Source organism: Coturnix japonica, chromosome 1 (assembly GCF_001577835.2).
Source record: "Coturnix japonica isolate 7356 chromosome 1, Coturnix japonica 2.1, whole genome shotgun sequence".
Lineage (NCBI taxonomy): Eukaryota > Metazoa > Chordata > Aves > Galliformes > Phasianidae > Coturnix > Coturnix japonica.
Window position 1 is genome coordinate 72,614,590 of NC_029516.1, and position 21,133 is coordinate 72,635,722.

At 42.1% G+C, this 21,133-nt stretch overlaps 1 long non-coding RNA gene across 1 annotated transcript in view; it reads left to right on the forward strand.

Moving 5' to 3' along the window:
• Positions 1–627: 627 nt before the first annotated feature.
• LOC107320349 overlaps positions 628–21,133 on the forward strand; it is a 76,050-nt gene continuing 55,544 nt past the window's right edge. The window contains exons 1-2 of the long non-coding RNA XR_001558227.2: positions 628–673; positions 763–863. This is a non-coding gene — a long non-coding RNA (uncharacterized LOC107320349). The remainder of the gene's footprint in view (positions 674–762; positions 864–21,133) is intronic.

Genomic DNA, 21,133 nt, shown 5'->3' on the forward strand with positions numbered 1-21,133 from the left:
AATGTTTGGGATTTATTTTTATTTTGACAAATACCTTTACAGAGTTTTGTTTCTGTTTGTATTATTTTTCTCACTGGGTTTTTCAGTGAGATGTTGCAACAAGCAGGCCTAATCCTTCTTTGGTCCACTTGAACCTTAGCTACTCCATCTTCTCATTGTTTAATCAGGAGAAAGGCAAAGTAAAGTATTGTAGAAATGTCAGACTTGAGAGAAGTACTAGCTCCCTTGTCCAAATCCCATTGGCTCACTCCTGAGGTATGCATGTCCCTGATGATGTAGGGCCTATTAAAAAAGACCGCATCCTCAAGATATCCCTTCCTTAAGTGATGCACTGTCTCCAGTATTTTTACAGGACAGCACTAATTTTTCATAATGAGACACATTAGGCTCCAGACCTTTAATAGGCTTGTCAAGTCTCATGTATTCAGAATGAAATTAGCTCATTTGGTTCCTGTCTCTCACTCCCCTGTTGTGGTGCTGCTAAGATGCAGATGTGGAGTGCCACGACTGCTGCTGCAAAAGGACCTGCCCAAATGTAGCCAGGCAGTCCGGTCCTGCATGTAGCACATTCTATGTGATGACCACACAGAATGCTCTCCTCCTATGTCATCCATGTTCCCTTATTGTGTCACACAGTGCATGTGGGAGCTCCGTGTGATTGCCCAAAAGAAGGGTAGGAGATGAAACCCTTTAGCCTGAGACCTTAGTCCGCTTTGCCCAGTATTAACGTTAACAATAAGCACTTTCTTTGGGGTTTTACAGCCCACCTCCCCTTGCTGCAGTGAACTTGCTCCTACCAGCAGTGAGGACTACGTGGCAGCTAGTCTGTGAAGCCTCATGAACTGGGATCTAACAAGTTGCAGGTAGGCTGATTTCTTGGAGGAAAGAGGCAAAGACATTGTTGGGAAGGGGTGTTTTGTAGGCTCTGGCGTGTTGCCACATCAAGCAGTTGAGGATGACAGTCCTATGGCTGAGAAACTGGGTACTCTCCTGGTGCTGAGAGGCTTATTGTGACTGCATCCCGCAGCATTTTGGAGGAAAAATTATAAAAGAAAATGATTTTCTGCTGAAAGATCTCCTACTGTGTCACCAGCACACCACAGACTGGCATTCCTCAGCAGTGTCCATGACACCTACCATTAGTCATTTCCAGCAGCAGTGTTCCCAAGAGACTCAGGCCCAGGCAGATGAGAGATGGGCAAGGTAAACTTGCCCTTCCTAGATCTGCTGGGATTTGCTGTGCAAGACTTTGGGTCACTTCATCTCAGAGGGGCTAGTGAGAGATACTCATCTAACACCACAGTATGTTCTGAGATCAGGGAAGGAGGGAGAGACCAAAATAAGAGAGAATAAAAATGGCTTAAGTAAGGACTTGGGCATGCAAAATTGTGTTCTTTTGTGTGCCCAATCAGCCAACCTGCCCTGCTTTTTGTCAGCTTTTCTCAATCCAGGCACATGCGCATTTTGTCCTCAGAAGGACAGAGCACTACAGCGTGTCAACACGTGCTGAGCTGGTGTCCGCGCTGTGGCACCTTGCACCCGGTCTCGGGTGAACGCCAGTCAGAGACGTGTGCCCATCTCCATCTAACAGCTGGCACAGCCGAGGAGCTTTGCCTGCCTTATTAACAGCCCACTTATCTGGAATCTGCTCACTGAGCAGAAACTGCTTCATAAATCCTCCCACAATTTGCATTCCTCTTTGCTGTCGCTCATTACCACTGACCTCACTTCTTCTGCTGGAGCTGATCTGCCTCCCACAGTCCTGCCTGCGAGACATCTCTCCATTACCACAGCCTATTAGCAGCGGCAGTGCCTCCACGAATGAGCGTGCGACTGCTGAGTCAGGAAACTTTCACAATTCTGCTCCTGTTTTCTCCCTCCTTAGCCCTGGGAGGGAGGCAGCGACAGCCGGCACAGCTCAGCCACTCTCCTTGCTCACTTCAAGGCCAGGCTCTGCATCCTGGTGGGCTCAGTGGGGTCATTAGTGGACTTGTACCCTTAGAGACACGGGTGGGAAGTGAGGTACATCAGCTGGAAGCATCTGAAAGCAGAAGTGCTGGCTAATCAACCCTTAGGTTTCCAAATTAGCAGCTCACCTGCTCACTGCATCTGCATGCATGTTTCCAGGTTTTTGGCTTTTCAGTCTGCAGGAAGCGTGTCTCTTCTGCTTCCTTCCTCAGAGTCAGACGTGAAGCAAGTGCACACAGATGCCTCCACCAAGCTGAGGGGAGCTGAAGTAGCTCAGCCTGCTTCACTGTGCTCATCGCCCTTGACCTCAGATATCTCCAGTGCAAGGGGCTTGAAACGGGCAGCTCAGGGATAAGGGAGGCAATGGTTCATTTGGAGGAGGAAAGGAGCTGCCTGTTTTCTTTAGAGCCAGTTGTGATTCCCGTACGTCTTAGGAACTGCAACATGATCTTCAGGTGTGCTCCCTGGTTTCCGATTTCCTCTAAAGGTCCAGATGTGTTGTGACTGGTATGGAAATGACTTATATTGCCTTTGCTCTGTGAACAAGCGCTCATTCTGTAATATAGGGGAGTTTTATTTTAGTGCAAGGAAAGAGTGGGGGTAAATGAAAAGCCCCCTGGTGTTCCCCGAGCTCTTTTCCCTTCAGCCCAGGCAAGCAAAGCCTATCTTTGCAAGGGGAGAAACATATTTACTTAGTATAGCAGAGGGACTGAGATGTAGCCTCATTAGAACACAGCTCACGTATAGCCAGGGCTTTCATATATAGCTTTTTTTTCTTTTTTTTTCTTTTTCTTTTTTTTTTTTTTTAACCTTCTGTGTCTTGATGGAAACAAAAGGAGAAGAACAGGGGGGAAAAAAAAAGAGAAAGAAAAGGAAGGAAGTGAATTGCTAAATGGAGGTGCTCTGCCTGCATATTTAATACACCAATTTTATTGAATAGAAGGTGAAAAAGTGCGTCTTGTTTGTTGCCTGCCTGTCAACCCATGGCAAGGAGGCATCCTTTCCCCTGGCTGGTGCCTTTTATTAGTCAATGGTTTCCAGAGTGTAATTATACCGCAGATCTGAGATGCATTATACACACAATTACAATTCCCCAGCCAGCCTGTTATTTATTAACCGGGGGGATATTTGTTCAGTTGTTTCGGAGAGCTAAGGTTTTCTTTTGTTTCTTTTTCTTTTTCTCCACTCTCCTTTAAGCTAAAACACAGATCTTGGCAAAAGGTCTGTCCTTTGCAGCTCAGCGGGAGCAGGGTGAATGGCCCATTCTCTGATAGCCCACCGCGTCCCCTAAAAGTCTTGGCAGGAGGAGCTGCAGCCCCAGGCTGCATTGCAGGGACAGCTCGTTCAGGAGGCTTTCTTTGCTGGGGTCTGTGTTTGCTTCCATGCAGCTGTGAGGGCACCTCGCTTGGAGTGACCTCTGGGCTTTACAGAGCCCCAAGGGAAGGGCTGTTTGAGACCAAAAGGCCAACGCAGCCTTGCCTGTCTTTCTGTGTACTTGTGTAACTCAAGAGTCGTGTGTTTATGCGCAGCTCTGTTTTGCCACATCTGGATACCCATCCAAAGCCTATTTTGACTTTTTGTGCATTGAGACTACTTGAGAGCATAAATTAGATACTAGGACTTGGCTGAAGAGTTGAAGGATGGATTTTAGAAGTCTTTCAGGGCAAACAGCAACTTTCCAGATTCTGTGGGCCGATCCAGACATGCAGGAGGAACAGCTTGGCTCACGATATTTTATCAGCTCCTGTTCTTTATCTCTCTAAGAACCCTCAGAGCAAAGGAGAATGGTAACAAAAAAAATATAAAGGCAAGGTTACAGGCTCAGCCAAGCATTTGGGGGCCACTGAGCACAATATAATTGGCCACCAGTTGGGCAGAGCGAGGGTACACCTTGCCTTGTCTGGTAGTAGCAGAGTGGGAAAGGAATATAAGAGCTTTGCAGGTACTCTCCCCTCAGAAATATGTTTCCTGAAATGTGGTGAGCTCTGTTAAAAATGCATCCCATCCATCTATCATCCTAGGTGCTGTCCTGCTGGGATTTTTCCATTTCCACAATATCCTCGCTTTAATAAGGTGACCAGAACAGGGCGAGAATCATTTCCTTGTTATTAATTATTAGCATGACTGCTGTACAGCAGTGTGCTCAAGGGTGTAGAGCTATAATCCCCAAGAACCTCCTCCTGAAGGGCATAACATTTCTAACCAGTGCTGCATCAGACCTGCAGCACTTCTCCCCTTGACCCTGTGTAAGTGACAGCAGTGCCCCCAGCTCCTCCTGGCCCATTTTATCCAGTTTTTAGACCCTGTCTATGTCTATGTATGGGAACATCCTTTTGATTTGACTGAAGAGATGGATTGAACTGGTAGGGTTTGTATGTATAATCCTTGTGCAGTGTGTGATTTATTTATTTATTTGTGTATGTGTGTAATGGAAGCTTGTTTCAGGTTAGCTGTCACCTGGGAAAGTGTTTGCATTATCCCTAAGTCTCTTTCTCTCATACTGGGATAATGGTGTTCATGCTGGGCTTTATTCTGCTAAATTGTACATCTGTATCCCCACTAACATCACTGCTGAAGCTGGTCCTTGCAGCCAAGACCTCAGATGGCACTTTGGGTTCTTGTTTCCATGTGGCTAACAGTTTGTGTTCCTGCCAGCTCTGCTGTTTGGCAGATACTGCCATCACTACAACCACCCCCTGGTGCCTGCTCACACATCAGCTGGATATGTGTGCCTCTGGATCCAAAAGAGAAGAGAGAAGATGTATCTTCTCTCTCACCACTGCAGCTGGAAGTGCAAGATGCCAACAGAAGCTGCTGGTGGAAGCGGGCGCATGCTGCTGCTGTGCATCACAGCAGCTACAGCCTAGACTAGTTCTGCTCCATCTTTACAAGCCTTTTGTACCTATACAGTTACAAGGACTTAAGAGCTGAACTTTCTTTTTTGCTTTTCTCCTAACAAAGACACGGCCTGCTTGGGGTTGGATTTTGGTTGTTTCTGTTTACTCTGACAATATGCTTGAAATGGACATGAGAGGAGACCCTGCCATTTGGACGCAGCATCTGTATTTTTCTCCCTTTCATTAAATGAAATGCAATGTCCATAAACAACGTAGCACACAAAGGTCTCTTTCGTACCTTGATGCATAGCAGAGCACGGTGTTGATGACAGCTCTCACATCTATTGGTTTTCTCTGCCAGGCTAAATCTAGTTGCAAAAAAATGATAGAAATAACTTTTAAAGGTCTTCGTTTCAAGTCCCAATACTTGCCCTATGTCTGAAAGATTGTAAAGATGAGATACTGGGTGAATTGTGATGTGTGCACAGCATATATGATTTAAGATAGTGAAACCAAAAGAAATATGTGAAAAACAGGCCTGAATTTCAAGGGTCATCTTTAAATGTTCACACTGTACAAGTTTCTAAATCTTTCAGTGGAGCAATTATTTAATAAATCCATTTGTCCTCAGTTCCGAAATTGAAAATTGAATTCAGTAATTGTATGTCATGGAAATCTCAAGGACTTCTAGCCACTACCTTCCATTAGACATAAAGAACAGGGAAAGAACCGATGAAATTAGTGAACGCAACACTTAGGGTTTCATTTTCTCTCGCCAGTCTCTGTCACTTTCTATCACCTGCAGAAGATGTGGTCCGTATCTCAGCTGAATGCAAGTGAAGTTAATTTCAGATGTTTGTTTATTAGACATCAAGTTATTTGGATGAGTTATATTGTTCCCATGAATTACACCGTGTGCATCATGTGAGATCATACTGCAGCGCCATAGGAGCTTGAACTGTAGTGTGATGCCTACTAATGGCTGGGGGATATGTTGTTCAGTGAAAATGATGGGTGTGGGGAAACCTGTGCCATTCCTGCTTTTGTAATCGTTGCTTTGCACAATAGTTGTTGCTCTGTAGAAATCACAAAAGACTTTTTAATAGATCTGGAGTCTTCAGTTCCAAAAGGGTGTCCACACTTCTCAGGATATAATGCAGAATCCTTTTGAGAACAGGGTTTGAGGGGGGGCTGTGCTTCTCATGGAAGACATTTTCTTTCATTACAAAAATGCTGCTGCTCATTTCCTTTTGGAGGCTTGCTATTAGAATGACTCCCTGAATAGCAATTATGAGAGAGCTGAAAAAGTTTATAATTTTTGATTCAGTGCAACCACTTCACTGCTATTAAACGTTTGTATAGAAATGCCACTACATACTGCATATATAGCGATTAATCTGCCCGTGACCAAATCAGCAACAATGTTCTTGGACACAGATATCTTAAAAACGGAAAGGTGATGATTAATTCAATTGATGAGTATGATCAAGGGTTTATATCTTGTAGTGTCTCAGATCAAAGATAATGTGGGCTTGGAGTTCTTAGCCTGGATCCCCATGGGCATGTGTCTGTGTAAGGAAGTCACATTAAAATGTGGCATAATTCAATATGATTAGCTGGTGCTGTTTAAGCAAGAGCTGTTTTAACAGCAGAGGTCTGGGAAAAGGGGGGAGAGAGGCTTCAAATGCAGGATAAGAGGCAGAAAAGTGTGTTTGGGGGGGGGGGGGGTGCTGTTGAACCTAGGGCTGGAATAGCATAGGAAAAGCAAAGCAAACAGGCAGAGCTGTGTAGAGGGGCTACAGCTCTGGGGCATGTGGGAGAGCAGAAAGGCAAGAGCTGGGGGTACCAAGAGCCGTGTGAGTACTGGGACAAGGTGCTGGAAAAATGGAGGGGAGAAGGGAGCTGCAAATCAGAGAAGAGCTGGTGACAATCTATGTACTGGTATAAGTTCTAAGGAGTGTGAAGTCATCCAAACACCAACTCACTAGGCGTATAGGACTTGGTTGTGCAAAGGCTGCTCTGAAAGTAATGTTTTTTATTTCGTTATGTTGGTGCACTATGTCAGAGGCTGGTGTTGGTGGAATGGCAGTAGAGGTTGAACGTTCCCACCAGTATTCTGTTACATGTTGTTGCTGTGTGGCAGATGGCAGCAGAAGGGCAGTTGGACAAAACAGCATCTGATGTTGAAGTGCGGATGAACGAAAGGTGTGTCACTGAATTCCACCATCTAGAAAGAAATGGTATCCACTGACACTCACTGATACTTGCTGAACATTCGTGGAGACCAAACAGTGAATGTGAGCGTGGTGAGGCAGTGGGTGATGCATTTCACCAGTGGTGACAGCAACAGCCGGGCACCTTCGCTGGTGCATATTCTTACAATTGCAGCATTCAGACTCTTGTTCATTGCTAGCAAAGAACATTAGCACAGAAAATGGTGGTGACTATGTTGAAAAATGTTTTTTTGTTGCTGAGAATTTGCTTTTACAAATAGTGCTATTGTGCTCTTTGTAACTGTTCTAGTTTCCATGGAGATAAGTAGGAGGCATTACTTTCAGAGCGACCTATGTATAATAATGAAAGGATAATAAACTGAATTTAATTTAGATGGTTGGTGAACTAGCTGACCCCTCAGCCTAGTGGGCAATTAGATAATGTTCAGAACTGCATCAAGCCTAGCTGTTTAAGGGGAAGGGAGAGGGGCAAAAAGCATCTAGTTAGAGTAGAATATAGTAATTATATGATGTGTTCTTATATTTCCCTTGGCACTTAAAATCAGAGCTGGGAGTCTTTGGCATCCAGCATTGTCTTTGTGCATCAAAACAGCAGTGCATTCAGTCTGGTATTGTGTCTTATGATAGAGACTGATATCAGGTACCTAAGGATGTACAAGACATCTCAGAGAGCACAGGTCTGATAACCTAAGTTCAGACTGCCTTTCTCCAGTTTCTACCTGAGGACACTCAGACAGGCAAATACTTGTGTTGGACAACCCATCTGCCTCTAGCTACCTCTCTAGAAGATCAGTCCCACATGGGAATACTCTTTCAAGCTATATGCTTTATTCTAAAACATTCCTATTTGTTAAGTCTTGCCATTTATAGTAGCACTTTGCAGCTTGTCCCAGAGTTCAGTGATGTTATGCACAGCAGAGTAAACTCTTGCTTATTGAGTGGGCTTTAAGGAAAAAGCTGAGTGGAACTGGAGAGGCAATTCTAAATAAAATGAAAGGGAAAGTAAGACTGAAGCTCCTAAGTCCCTTATGGATCCTTTGTAGTACCCATCCCATGTGAGCAAATATTGCAGGAGTGGTCCATAAGCAAGGGTGGCAAATTATATATGTTCCTACAAAGTCAGTACTTCAGCATGTGCCTGTAAATATTCATTTGCATGTGCACATGAACAAAACTTAGCAAAGGAATGCACTAAGTAAATCTTAAAGTAAGGACGAATAAACCTTATGTTAGTAGCACCTGGTGACCTGTCTTGTAACAACCATTATCTAGCCTTTGTTGCAGGGAATCTGGGTTGCTGGTAGCACCATTTAAGAAGGCTGTGGTGTCACTTTGGCCTCAGGGAGCAGAGGCTGTGACCCTAGCTAATATCTGAATTAAAGGGCTTAGGAAAGCTGCCAAGCTTCAACCTTCTGCCTGTTGGAGAAGGATGATTTTTTCATCCACTGAAACCTAGATGCTCAGTGGGAAGATGGCCAGCATTGAAGACTTCTGAAAGAAGACTCTGCTGGAACTAGTCTGCAGCATAGGCATTCCTAACACCTAGGACCTTCAGCAGGCTCCTGTTCCCAAGGTCAGCAGCCCCCTTCCTATCTAGTATAAAGCTCTCTCTACAATTCCCACCAGCTCCTGGGCAAGTATCCGTTTCCCTCTAGTAAAGTAAAAATAATACTGAGTACAGATAGATGAACAATTCCCTGCTCCCGCTGGCCGTACTATTTCTGATACAGTTTGATCTGGCAGGAGATAAGAAAGCCTCAGCTTCCATCATGCTGGAGAATGGTGATGAAGATGTGACACAAGGCACCAAGATTTCTGCATAGGGCACTCTGAGGCCAGCAGAAAACCTCATGTGGAAACCTCAGTTTCTGAAAACCTCTTCCAGGCTGGACTGTTCCTTGACTCGGTTGTATGGAGAGACAGGAATGGCAATGTGAGTTGTTGGGAAGTGATTGCTACAGCTCCTTTTGATCGAGTGCTGAATTATGTTGAATTGAGGACATTATTATTCACAAAAAGGCATCCTAGAAAGCTTCAAAGTGGGGATGGAAAAAAAAATCAGGTTTTAATACTAATTAGAGAGCCTGTCTCCCAGGTGTGAGGTGTTTATCTGTGAAAAGCAGGAGATAGTGTAGCAAAGAAGAAATGCACACTGGAGAATTGAAGATCCAATAAATGGTTGAATGGATTTAAAGAAGAAAAAATAAAAAAAATAAAAGAGGGGGAAGAAAGAAAAGCAGCAACAAAACCACAGATAATAAAATGTTTGCACTGAATCTGAAGGGTTTGCAAAACAGCTCAGAGTTTATTTCCAAACCTGCAAAAAAGAAACCCTGAAAATAATACAGTAATCTGGAGAGTAAGAAGGAGAAGACTCTTATATATATATATATTTGTTTATCCTCTTCCTATTAGCAAGAGTTTGACAAGTCCATTATTTCCCTTTCACACCGAACAACAGCTGTGTCACAACAGCTCTGGGCTAGCCTCAAGTATAGGCAAAATTGGCTGTTTCTGCAGCTGTTGGATGGCCCGAACCAAGCTGACCTTAGTCATACTGCTTACCTGCCTCTGCATTTTCCTGGTAGATGTTGGGCTTGCAGGAGTTTCTGCTTTGGGTTACACAGCACAGAGGAGGGCAGAGGTGGATGGAGTGCTGCCTACCCATCCCATGTACATGTGCTTGCTGCTGTCCTTCTCCTGGCAGTGTCAGGAGCATCATACTGTTCCAAGATCACCCTAAAAACCTTCTGGTTTTGACCGACGTGGCTGTATTTGTCCTTCAGCTGACCTCAGATAAGGTTTAATGAGGGAAAGAGAGAAGAGAGGCCTGGGAACTGAAAGGATGTTTTTCTGTGAGGTGCCACAGGTCACTGTTGGTTTGTATTCTCAGGCATGCAATATAGACATAGTCATGTGGCTGCTGTGTCCTGATAAGTTTTTTCTACGCATGTACTTTGCTGTTTTCCTGTTGCTTTTCCCCCAGCTCAAATGTGAGTTAAGGAATCATTACAGGCACAGAAAGCTGGAGAGGATGGATGTGCTTTCATAGCTGACTAAATGACAGCTGGCCAGCTTTAATTGCCCTTTGGTATACTCCTGGAAGATAGTTTAAGTGAAGAGATTTCATTTTGCTATCATCTCTATGGACGTGGAATGTGGATATTTTTGCTTCTGCAGTTCAGCTGACGAGCAGTAATTTGTTAAGCATCAGGAACTTCATCGCTTGTCGTTGCCCGTAGCCTCTATTCGTGATGAGATCACATGGGGTAGCATAAGGGAGAGCAGAGCAGGGATTTGACTCTTTCTGCCATACATCTTTGCACTAGTCCTATCACCCAAGCTATCTTTCTTCTGTGATCCTCTGTTCAGAGCAGAATTTAACAGAGAAAAAAGCAACTTTTTTTTCAGTGTTTTTTTTTCTTTTTTTCCTTTTTTTTTTTTTTTCTTTTTTTTCCTTGTGGACTATTCCCTTAGATGACTACAGAGAAATGCATTCAAACAGAACATTAAAGTTAAACGAGGCGGTACAAGGCTGTACTTAAAAATAATAGAAAAATGTTTCAAGTTCTCATTTGATAGGAGCTGGACAGCTCTATCACCCTAGCAGGTCGCCATTCTAATGACAATCCCCAACAAGAAGCACAGCCTGATAAAATGCACTAAGACAGAAGATGAGAGCTGCATTCAGAGGCATGAGGAGCAGCGGGAGATGCTTATTCAGTGGAGTTAGACTCCCCCATCTTTCCTTGAACTTAACATAACTAGATGCGCAGCAAAAATATCTCCAGCATAGGACAGAAATTAACATTAAAGATATAATACCATCACAGAGTTACTGATAAACCCTCACCTTTCGTACTTTGCTAATTTCTCATCAACTCCTCTCAAAAAGGAAGAATGTAGCAGAACTTGGATATGGCAGTGAAAATGGTCCAGAGGCTTGGAAGGATTTTCAGATAAGGAAAGACTGAATAAGATGAAGGAAGATATCCTTCAGAGAGGAGATGAATAAGAGAGAGTAGGTGTTAGAAGTAGATAAATAATATTTTAAAAGGTTCTCACTACTGGGACAAGAGGATATGCTTTGAAATTAAAAAGGCAACCCAGATTTCTAAGTGTTGAGAATATTATTTTTTATGGTACTCCATTAAGCTGTGGAACTCCCTGCTGCAGGATATCACGCTCAAAGGTTTAGTTAAAAAATGGAGAAGAAGAAGAAGGAGAGGGAGAAGAAGAAGAAGAAGCCATTTCTGTGGATAGTGAGAGCATTCACAGTTACATTAGGGAAAATAAAAAATTTATAAGAAATATCAGCCTTTGAGATTCAGGACATAAATCTAACCACTAACTGCCTGGGGTTATAAAGAAACTTCCCCAATGGACATATTAGTTAGTTATTTCCCATTTTAAATGTTTTACATTATCCTTGATGCTAGCCACTATCTGAGACAAGGTGTTATGGCAGTTGGACACTTGGTATGATTGGCTATGAAGGTTGCTGTATCCTTGAAAAGCGTTGCAGCTCTCTACTTCCCTTCCCCATTGTCTCCAGCTGTGCCTCAGAACCACCTTTTCTTGGCCTGCAGCAATAAGACATGACTCCTCCACTGCTATTTGGGTATTCTGAACTGTGGGGAGCCCAGGAGCAGATACTGTGATAATGTTTACCTCCATGACCAACAGCTGCCAGACCAGACCAACTGTTGTCTGTCTCCATGTCTGCAGCTTCTACCATGCCTGACTGTGTAAGAGGATCAGGGAAAGCCTTGTTTTCCTGCACTTTCCATATCCTTGATCACCTTAGTGCTCAAACTCCTTGCAAATGTTACCACGCTCTTACTGCTTCTTCTGAAGTAGTTTATAGGCATTGTTTCTCTCTTATAATTGAGGAAATCAAAACTTACATCAGTGTGGACTGATAGTGCCCAAGTAAATCATAAACTGTGCCAGCGTTGAAAATAAATCCCAACATCCCCACATAGTGTCCTGACTGCGAGACCAGTTTAACCTTGGAATTTCTCTTTGTCTGCCTCAGATGTCTGAACTTAAATTCTCTATTCAGCTCCTTACTCTCCATTTGACCTCTTTTGTACCACAGCTTTCTGTTGACATCACTGTGATCTTTTGGAAGATAATGCCTAAATGACATCCCCTTGAGTAGAAATTGCATTCTTATACTCTTCAGCTCTTTCCAAGTTTCCTTGAATTTGTTTTGTTAGTCCATAAGTGGGGGTGGGGCCATTTACCTAGGGTTTGAAACCTTTCTAAATATCATGTTTGGAAGTTAAGCTTAAATTAGGGTGAGCTTGAGTTCCTCACCTTGGATCCCGAATTAGCTTTTGATGGTGACCCTAAAACAGATGACTGCAAGATAGGGTTGTTATTTGATATAGTGAAAAGCAGGAGCTCTGTGTGATGCTGTGACCTGAATGAGAACTTTCTCATCATTGAGAACAGATATGGCTGCTCACCTTATCTGTTCTGCCCTAATGATTACCAGTTAGTGCATGTGGAACAATATAATATTGATCACCAGCCATTTGCCTGTCCCACCCTTTGCTTTTCTTATGCAGCAGAAGAGTTCTTCTCAGTATGGGCTTAACACAGCACAGAGCAAACTCCTGATCAGGGCAGAAATAGCATCATGCCTTTGTTTGGCACTGGACAAAGCAAGCATATAGAACATAAAAGTGAATGGAGAATGCTTTGTCTTGGAGAACTGGTACAGCATACAGAGTCCTGCAAAACAGGACTCTAGACAAGAGTTCACCAATGTTCAGTGTTCCCTGTGCTGACTCTGGTGGTCCCACACTTCTGAACTTCCCTCAAAACAGTGTTTTGCAGAGTGACTGTGCAGGGAGCATCATCGTTTCCCACTCTTCTTTTCACTCCGCTTTTCTTGCTCTCTGCTTTATATTCAGTCAAGCAAAATCTGCAGTGGTTGGCAAATTTAGCTGCTGCTTTGTTTTGCTCTTTTGGTTTTTTTTCTTCCCCTTTTTTTTCCTCTCAGCCAGTAGCTGTTTTATGCAGTGTGTTTGCATTGACTGACCTGCAGCCTCAGTTTATGCGTATTTTGGTCTGGGAGCTACCTGCAAACCCTTAGCTGTGAGTAGTCGATATTCATGATTCGATATTTGGGTGACATGATTGTTCAATGAGGTGACGGAGCTGTGCTTTTGTTCCCTGATTAGATGGCTGAACCTTTGTTAATTACTTCTGCCAGAAATGAAGTCTGTTGCGTGATTAAGTGGTTCTAAGCTACAGGCCTGAGATTTACTCTCTGTGAACTCTTGTTCCAATGGGACTTTGCACGTGTGATGGCTCTCTAAAGCAAGTAATAACAGCATAAAAATGACCAGACTCATATTCTATTTCTCAGTTATTAAAAATGGCTGACCTGCATGTCTTTGCTATATATTTGGTTCTAGTAAGAAAAGTCTGTCTTTACAGACCATGAAGTTCCCTTTGGGACAGAACCTCCCAGGATGTCTACAGTACTAAACTCCATCACATACCACAGTATGGTTCAGGCTGGTTAAAATCCCTTTACTAATACAATAGCAGCAAATGAGACAAAGAGATTGAGCAAGCTGGGAGTAAAACAGCCCCTGTCATTTCCTCTGCTGCACCACTGTTATGTTCTTGATCTGGATCAGATGTTGGCACACCAGTTCCTACCTGCTGAATTAGCAAAAGTGCAACTTACAGATTTTACAGTGGCTTCTATGGTTTTTTATGCTGTCTTAATGCTCTGTGGTGGAGAATAGAAGGTATCTGACACCATATACAGTCCCTTAGAGCAGAGTTGAACTATCAAAACATTCTGGACAAATTGTCAATGAACTGAATATCAGATTGATTTTCGTTGTCATGTAGTCACAGCGTCTTCAACCCAGTGGTAGAATAATGGATGTTATGTATTATTAACTGTGTGCTCAGAGCCTCAGCATTTTATCACAAACTCAAAATATTAATAAATGGAGCTATTTGAGAGAAATCTGTACTATCAGTCATGCCTGTTGTATCCACTTTTTATTATGTAAGTGAGAAAGCATATAGGGATGTGCCTTTCTCCCCAGCCGACACCCCCCAGTCCAACCATTACAACCAACCTAAGGGAAAAAGAAGCAATTTGTTTTGTTTTATTGTGAGTTTCAGTAGTTCTCACCCTAGTGAACCAGATTAAACCATTGACAAAAGACAATGTCACTCAGCATGTGGATAATTTGGGTAATGGGTGCTTTATGAACCCCTTGGAGTGGCAGACAGACAGACAGAGCTGCTGTTTATTTAGCTCTCCCACTCAACATTTCTACTGGTCTAGTGGGAAAAGGCCAAAGTTAAGATTCAGAGCAAATGCTCATACAAGAACTGCCTTACTTTGAGCATACTCTTGAATACAGTGTGGTCTTAAAATGATGCCTGATGGAAATTCCTTGCAGACTGGTGCAGTGCATTAGCATTACTCATTGCAGTAAGACTGGGTGGATTGTGTTAGAAGTCATCACTGTGATGGATGCATGGCATGCATTAGAATGAGAATCATTATGATGGACTGAGCAGAAAACACTGGAATTAGAGTTCCTGTGATGGACTCTGTGAAACGCATCGGATTCTGAGTCATCATGAGTCATAAAAGGCACAAGTCCCCCAAACGTGCCTTATTTTTGCATAGGCACTTTAAAGAGGATGAATAACTTGGCTGGCTGTTGTATCACTTACTTGCAGATCTGTGAACAGCCTCATGGTTGGAGTAAATGATGAGTCAGGATTCTTTGGTTCTGCTGCCAGCTCTGCTGCTGACTCATTTTGTACCCTTGAGTGATAAACTTGCTCTCTCTTCCCCATCATGCATGTGACGCTGTATATACCCTTTCTTATATAGTACCAAGACTTGTTTCTGCCACAGTTCTCCTGTATGCCTAATATTATGCATTATAAATGATCTCATTGTCTTTGTGAGTGAATCTGTGCAGAACAGAAGCTGTAGAATGTGTGGTAGAAAGGTACCCTATATTATGCTAGAATCCCATCTGATTGTGCAATCTTTATTATGCCCGCTTGATTATATTTTTTTTTAGCAATTGTTTATGATTTTGAAATGTCAATACAGCTGAAGGATAAGAAATGTATGTTTGCTAACATAATAGCCTATGTCAGCTTAGATATCACTCACCAGTGTTCACATGAGACTGACCAGACGCTAAGGAACTCTTTCTGTTCCTTTCTGGTGGACTCTAGCTTGGGTCCTAACGCTGACTTTATCCACCTATCTACAGTGTGTTCCCGAGCTAGTTAAAATTAAACTTAGCTATCAAAATGCTAAACTTGATAGCTCATTTATCTTTCTGTCTCCCAACTCTACATTACAATACAGCAGTGATTGATCTTGCGTCTTCAAGGTACTATATGGTATAAAAACTAAGAGAAGATTAATTAAAAGCCGTCGCATCCAGACAGGTTTTTAAATAAGTTTTAGATTTAGACAATATATCAGCTGAAGCAGAAAGATTCCAAGACCATAAGCCTGTAACTCCATGTGAGATTTGCTTTCCTTCAGGGCATAGAATACCCTGTCTCACAATGGACTAATGGCCAAGTCTGATGTGGCTGGGCAGGCCCATGGCAGACTGCAGGATGTCATCATATTTGCAGTCTTTGTCTCCAGCAGCGGTGAATGTGATGTCCTTGAGGACTTCTGCTGGCTCAAGGGAGAATGCTAGGCACATGTCCGGATGCTGAATTGGAGACAGCATTAAGATAATCTTTTAAAGTCAGTCCCTAGCTCCTACAGGCACTGAGCAACTTGTCTAGGCAGCATTTAGAAACTGTACAGAAGATTAATCCCTGTGCGATTAGACTGAAACAAAATATTCCACAGTGGAGCTGGCATTTAACCTTTCTATCAGCTGGACTTTTCTGGAATTTTACAACAAAGTTCTTAAAGGGGCAAATTTTCAGCTGTAGCGTTTGCTTTTGTGCTGGCAGTCCCCACTGTCACCCAAAGTAAGTCAGACCTAGAAGATCTAAACGTTTGATATTTCAGGTATAACTGAGATCTGTAGGATAACACTGAACAATCCCAACTAGTTTTAAGGTTCTTTTTGGCTAAAGAAAAGTACGACTGCTGGTCAGTGTGAGCTTTCTGGCATCACTGTGCTTATCCAACTAGTTCAGAAATGCAGTGTCCTCAGAAGCCCTCAGTACTTGCATCTCTTGAGCATTGAGGTCTGGGAGCATTCAAAAATCTGGCAGCCTCCTCCCAGAGCATAACAGGGGCTGAGTCCATTGGAAAGATTGCTCCTTTCTTAGGTCACTCACTGGATGCTGGAGTCTTGAGTACCTGCAGACCCTAGAGGGAGGAGTTGAAGGAGCTGCAGGAGGAGGTGAATTCTTCTTGAGAGCAACAAAATGGCAAGGCTGTTACATTTTCATGAGTTTGCTTAAAGGATGATATTTAATCCTCTTGACAGCTGAAATATACTAGCTGGATGTGGGACAGCTGCCATGAAAGCATTCAAAAGCTCCCCATTTTGCTTGTGTAGTGGCAAATGTCTTGATCGGAAATGGCTGATTCAGGGATTTTGCCTTGGGGGAGGGCAGGGAAGGGAGGGAACAAAATGAATACAAGTTGACAGCAGAAACTCAACTTTACAGGGGGTCAGCAAAAATCTCTGTGCCGTCAGTTGGCCCAGCTCTGTCCTTTGTTGCACACTGGTATAACTCCTGGCAGAATATGACATTTTATCTCTAATTTATAGTATTTAATTTGTTATCAGTATTAAAAAATAATAAGAATTCTCTTTTTTCTCTTTTCCTATCACTTTCTCTTTGTTTTCTTTCTACTTCAGTTAATTTCAGTAAGTAGACAGTGTCTGTACCATTTGGTCTACTCTCTGACACATATATTTGTTTTCATGAAGTCAGAGAATTCTTCTGAATTTGAACCAGCTCCATATTATTTTCTTCAAATATTAGTTGGTTGTCCAGGGTATGTCAGGCTCTGATATTTCTTTTCCTGTATTTTGTAAATGGGACGTGTCTTACTTTCAGTTTTGAAAAGTAACTTGAGTTAGGATGGATATCAAAACCGTATCTCCCTTCACTCTTGCACAACTTGATTGTATACTATTTTCATCAATCCCAAATTCACTTTATTTCCCTTAGCTGAGGGAATTAACTGAGCTGATTGTGCCATGTATTTCCCCTTGAGGAAAATCCTGCTCCTAGAAAGATGGCAGTCAAAGAGCTAATTGCTGGGAATGTGGTAAACTTCTCACACCTTATATCAAGCACTTACATGTAGCTATGAATGTATTAATTCCTCTCTTTAGGAATGAGTAAATCAGAGAGACTGGTGGGAAAGAGAAAACGGATATTGGAAAAAAGTGAGATGAGAAGGCAGTTGGGAATAATCATAGAATCACAGAATCATCGAATCATAGAGTCATAGAATCATGATGGAATAAGGCACACTGAAAAACAAATGGAGTGAAATACAGGACAGAAATGAAGAGAAGGAAAATAAAAAATAGTGTATCAGTAGAGTATGGAGAATTAAGGATCTATGGCATGTTAACATAAGCAAATAGGCTTTATTAGTAACCCATGTAAATGGTTCTCATCCTGCTCTTCTACTCTGTTTTCCTTTTTACCTCATCTTTCTCTGCCACCTGCACTTCTGAATAGTAGTAGCCATAACCAAGGTTAGTGCAGGTCTCCAGGTTGTACTGAGCAACCACCACAAATAACCACTGCCAAACTAAGGTGCTGCTAATGATTCAATGATGCATGATGGGAAAGTGTTGGGGGCATTAGTAGCCCAATAAGATCACTCTCAAGTGTTCCAAGACAGTTGTGTCCTAAACTGTTTACAGTTTTTACGGTCATCATCAGTACCTGATAGATGAAGGTAACAGGCAGCTGGAGGCAGCGAACTACATTACTCACAAGGTGAAGGATCAGATAGATAGGAAGGTTTGGACCTGTGGTTCCATGTGATTTATTGATAGTGAGGGCAGTAAGCTGTGGGGGTTAACCAGCTAATCAAAGCACAAAACTCTCCCTCTGTTTTTGAAGCACCTATATGCAGAAAAGTACTAGTTCCTTGTTAAACAGTGCAAAATCTGGGTTGGAATTCCTTTCCCATTGTCCAGCAGAATGAAGGACCACAGGCCTTAGGCTTCAGTTTGTTTTCATCAAGTTGTTAACATAGATCCTTCTACAGAAGCCCTACTTATCCCCCAACTGGCTTTACATCATTGCTGTAAATAAAAAATAAAAACTAGTGAAGAGATAGAACATCACAGGGGAAGCTGGAGGAACAGCAATGGGTAATTAATGTACCGTAATGTGTTACAGCAAAAGACCTCTATGCTACCTCTGTGCTTTGGGTAATGGAAAGAATCTGCCTCCTCACTGGTTCATTTATTCCACTTGTCATCATGGTTAGATCTGCACCTATAACCAAAAGCAATTCCTACCAGGCTTCTCTGTGTAGGTCTGCATTGCTGTATGTTGTGATGTACCCATAATACTCATCTCTCATTTGTGTATAGTCCTTTGTGATGAAAATTATTAGAATATAAATATTAGAGAGAATCTGTCTATACTGCAAGCAAACACTAGCTCTTTATTTACTATTTTTGACCTACTGAAAATGCTGTAGAAAGCCACCAGGCTGTCACATAGGATGCTGTGTAAGACAGAAAGCAGGCAAAGAATTCATGTACTTTCTTGTTGGATCTCATCACCATGGCAAGAAATGCTAGTAGAACTCAGACCTCCTTCCCTCATTTTGGACCATCACCCAGTCATCCCTGCTCCTAGTGACACGCAGAAGATAATAAAGAAACATTCTCTTATACTCAAAAACATTTGAAAAAAGAAAATAAATAGATTCAGTAATACCAGCCCAGCTATTTTATAACTGCCAATTCTTTAAAGCAGTGGTGGCTGCTGATATCACAGACATGAGGCTCAAAGGCTGAAAGACTGCTGGCAAACAGGCCTAGTAAAGGAAGAGTATCTTTTGCCCGATCACCAAAGATTTATACTACAAATACCAGGATGTGAATCAGATCTCTCTCTGAACTTGTGAATGCAAACAGAAGACAAGTATTGTATAAAATCAGTAGTTTCCAGAGGAGATTGTAAATAATCCCCAAAGGCTTTTGGAAAATGCAAAGCATCTAGGTAATAGTAGTAATAATAATAATAATAATAATAATAATAATAATAATAATAATAATAATAATAATAATAATAATATAATTTAGTTTCCCAAAAGCCACACACGTATGGACACAATACCAAGTGTCAGCTACTGTGGGACAAACAGCAATGGAAGGTTGATTTGTCTGCTCTGCCAGAGTCTGCTCACTGGCAGAAGACTTGAGCTTGAGAATCATAGAACCTCTGATAATTCCCACTTCCAATTAACTCTTCCATGCTTTCTTTTTTGGTTCCAATCAGAAGCAAGGAGAGAAACAGTAAAGAAAGTAGAGATATCAAAGACAGTTCCAAAACTTTTTAAGGTGATTTTAGGCTGAGCAGTCTGAGTTTAAGAGAAAAGCTGCAGTCTTATTTAATATGAAAATTTCCCTGTGGTTGTGAAATCACTTTAATATGGACTTACATAATTCCTGGCATATTTGGAAACACACTCTTTGTTTCCAAATGGGACAGCACTCTGCAAAATCTCTGTTCAGTTCAAAACTTTCTCCAGATGCTTATGTATTAGGGTGGGTACACCTAATAGTATTGGTGGTTTGTACAAACATCTCCTACTAATAGAGGTGCATGGGAGAGGTGTCACCAGTAAGGGAAGAAAGTAAGCAGTGAAGAAATCCTACATCTGACCACAGTACTCTCATATACTTGAACATTTATCCTGGTTAAAAATTGCTATGAATCAGGGGTAAGTTCAGAACCAGATCTGGGTCTGAGCTGGGATGTGGTGGTGATGTGAACATTTTCCAGGTTAGAATGTCAAAGTTTTTAGCATGCAGTGTTGCCTCAAACCTCAGTTTCTTGTAGAAAATAGCCAGTATAAGCACTGTTGAGCAAAGATTTTAGTAATGTGGATGTTGCAGCTTGAAATTTATTTTCATTGCTCCATTCCGTGCACTTTGACTCAGAGACCAGTGTGTCTACCTCTAGACCTCTGGCAAATGGACTTCATACATGTGGGTTGGTGTTTTTTCCTGATCTCTGAGGGGAAATGAAACACGCACAGAGCATGCGAAGGAAACAAGGGTGACTGTGTGTTAGAATGGCTGCTGGGGAAAAGAAGCCATAGTCACAGGAAATAACCTTAATAGAGTGAAAATTAAGAAACTACAGACAACGCAGTCTGTCTCCAGGATACGAGCAGTATTTTCACGCCTTGCCAATTATTCTGTTTGCATCAATTTTGGTTTATTTTTATTAAGTTTCACATTTCATTTTTTTTATTATGTAAGAGGGGGTATAATTAAGACAAAAAAATGGATGAAAGCTTAGAAAATATTTAATTTTTGCTTTAATAAGGGAATAATTATTATTTTTACTCCACGAGCAGGGAAGGAGCCAGCCAATGGGGTTTTTCAATCTTTTTCATGTTGTTTTGTGCCTCTAGAAAGGTTAGGAACTCTATTTAAGTGGATTATCTTGGCACTGAAAGGAAAGTGGGAAATGAGTTAGAGAGGTAGGGTTAATTTATTTCACAAATATCTAAATGTGTGCATGCTTATATTAGCTGCGTTGTATTTGAGAAATGCACTTATTTAGCTTTACAAGGTCACATTAACCTTAAGAATTAATGGAACAGACCATTAGCTATGAGTGGATATGGAAGCAAAGTCCCCAAATTGTGTGCAGATAATGCAAGCCTACTCCCCGATAGCCTAGCGGGGCCCCATTTACAGCTCAGAAAGGAAGGCAGGGAAGGACTCGTTTCACTTAGCAATGGATATCTACAAAGCAGGTATCTATGTCCTAGATACTCTCCTGCAAAATATCTGAATTCCATTATTGTTAATGGATACTGAAGACAGGACTTCTGCAGATAAAACATGGATGTTTATTTTAGGACAAGATGAACTGCACCCT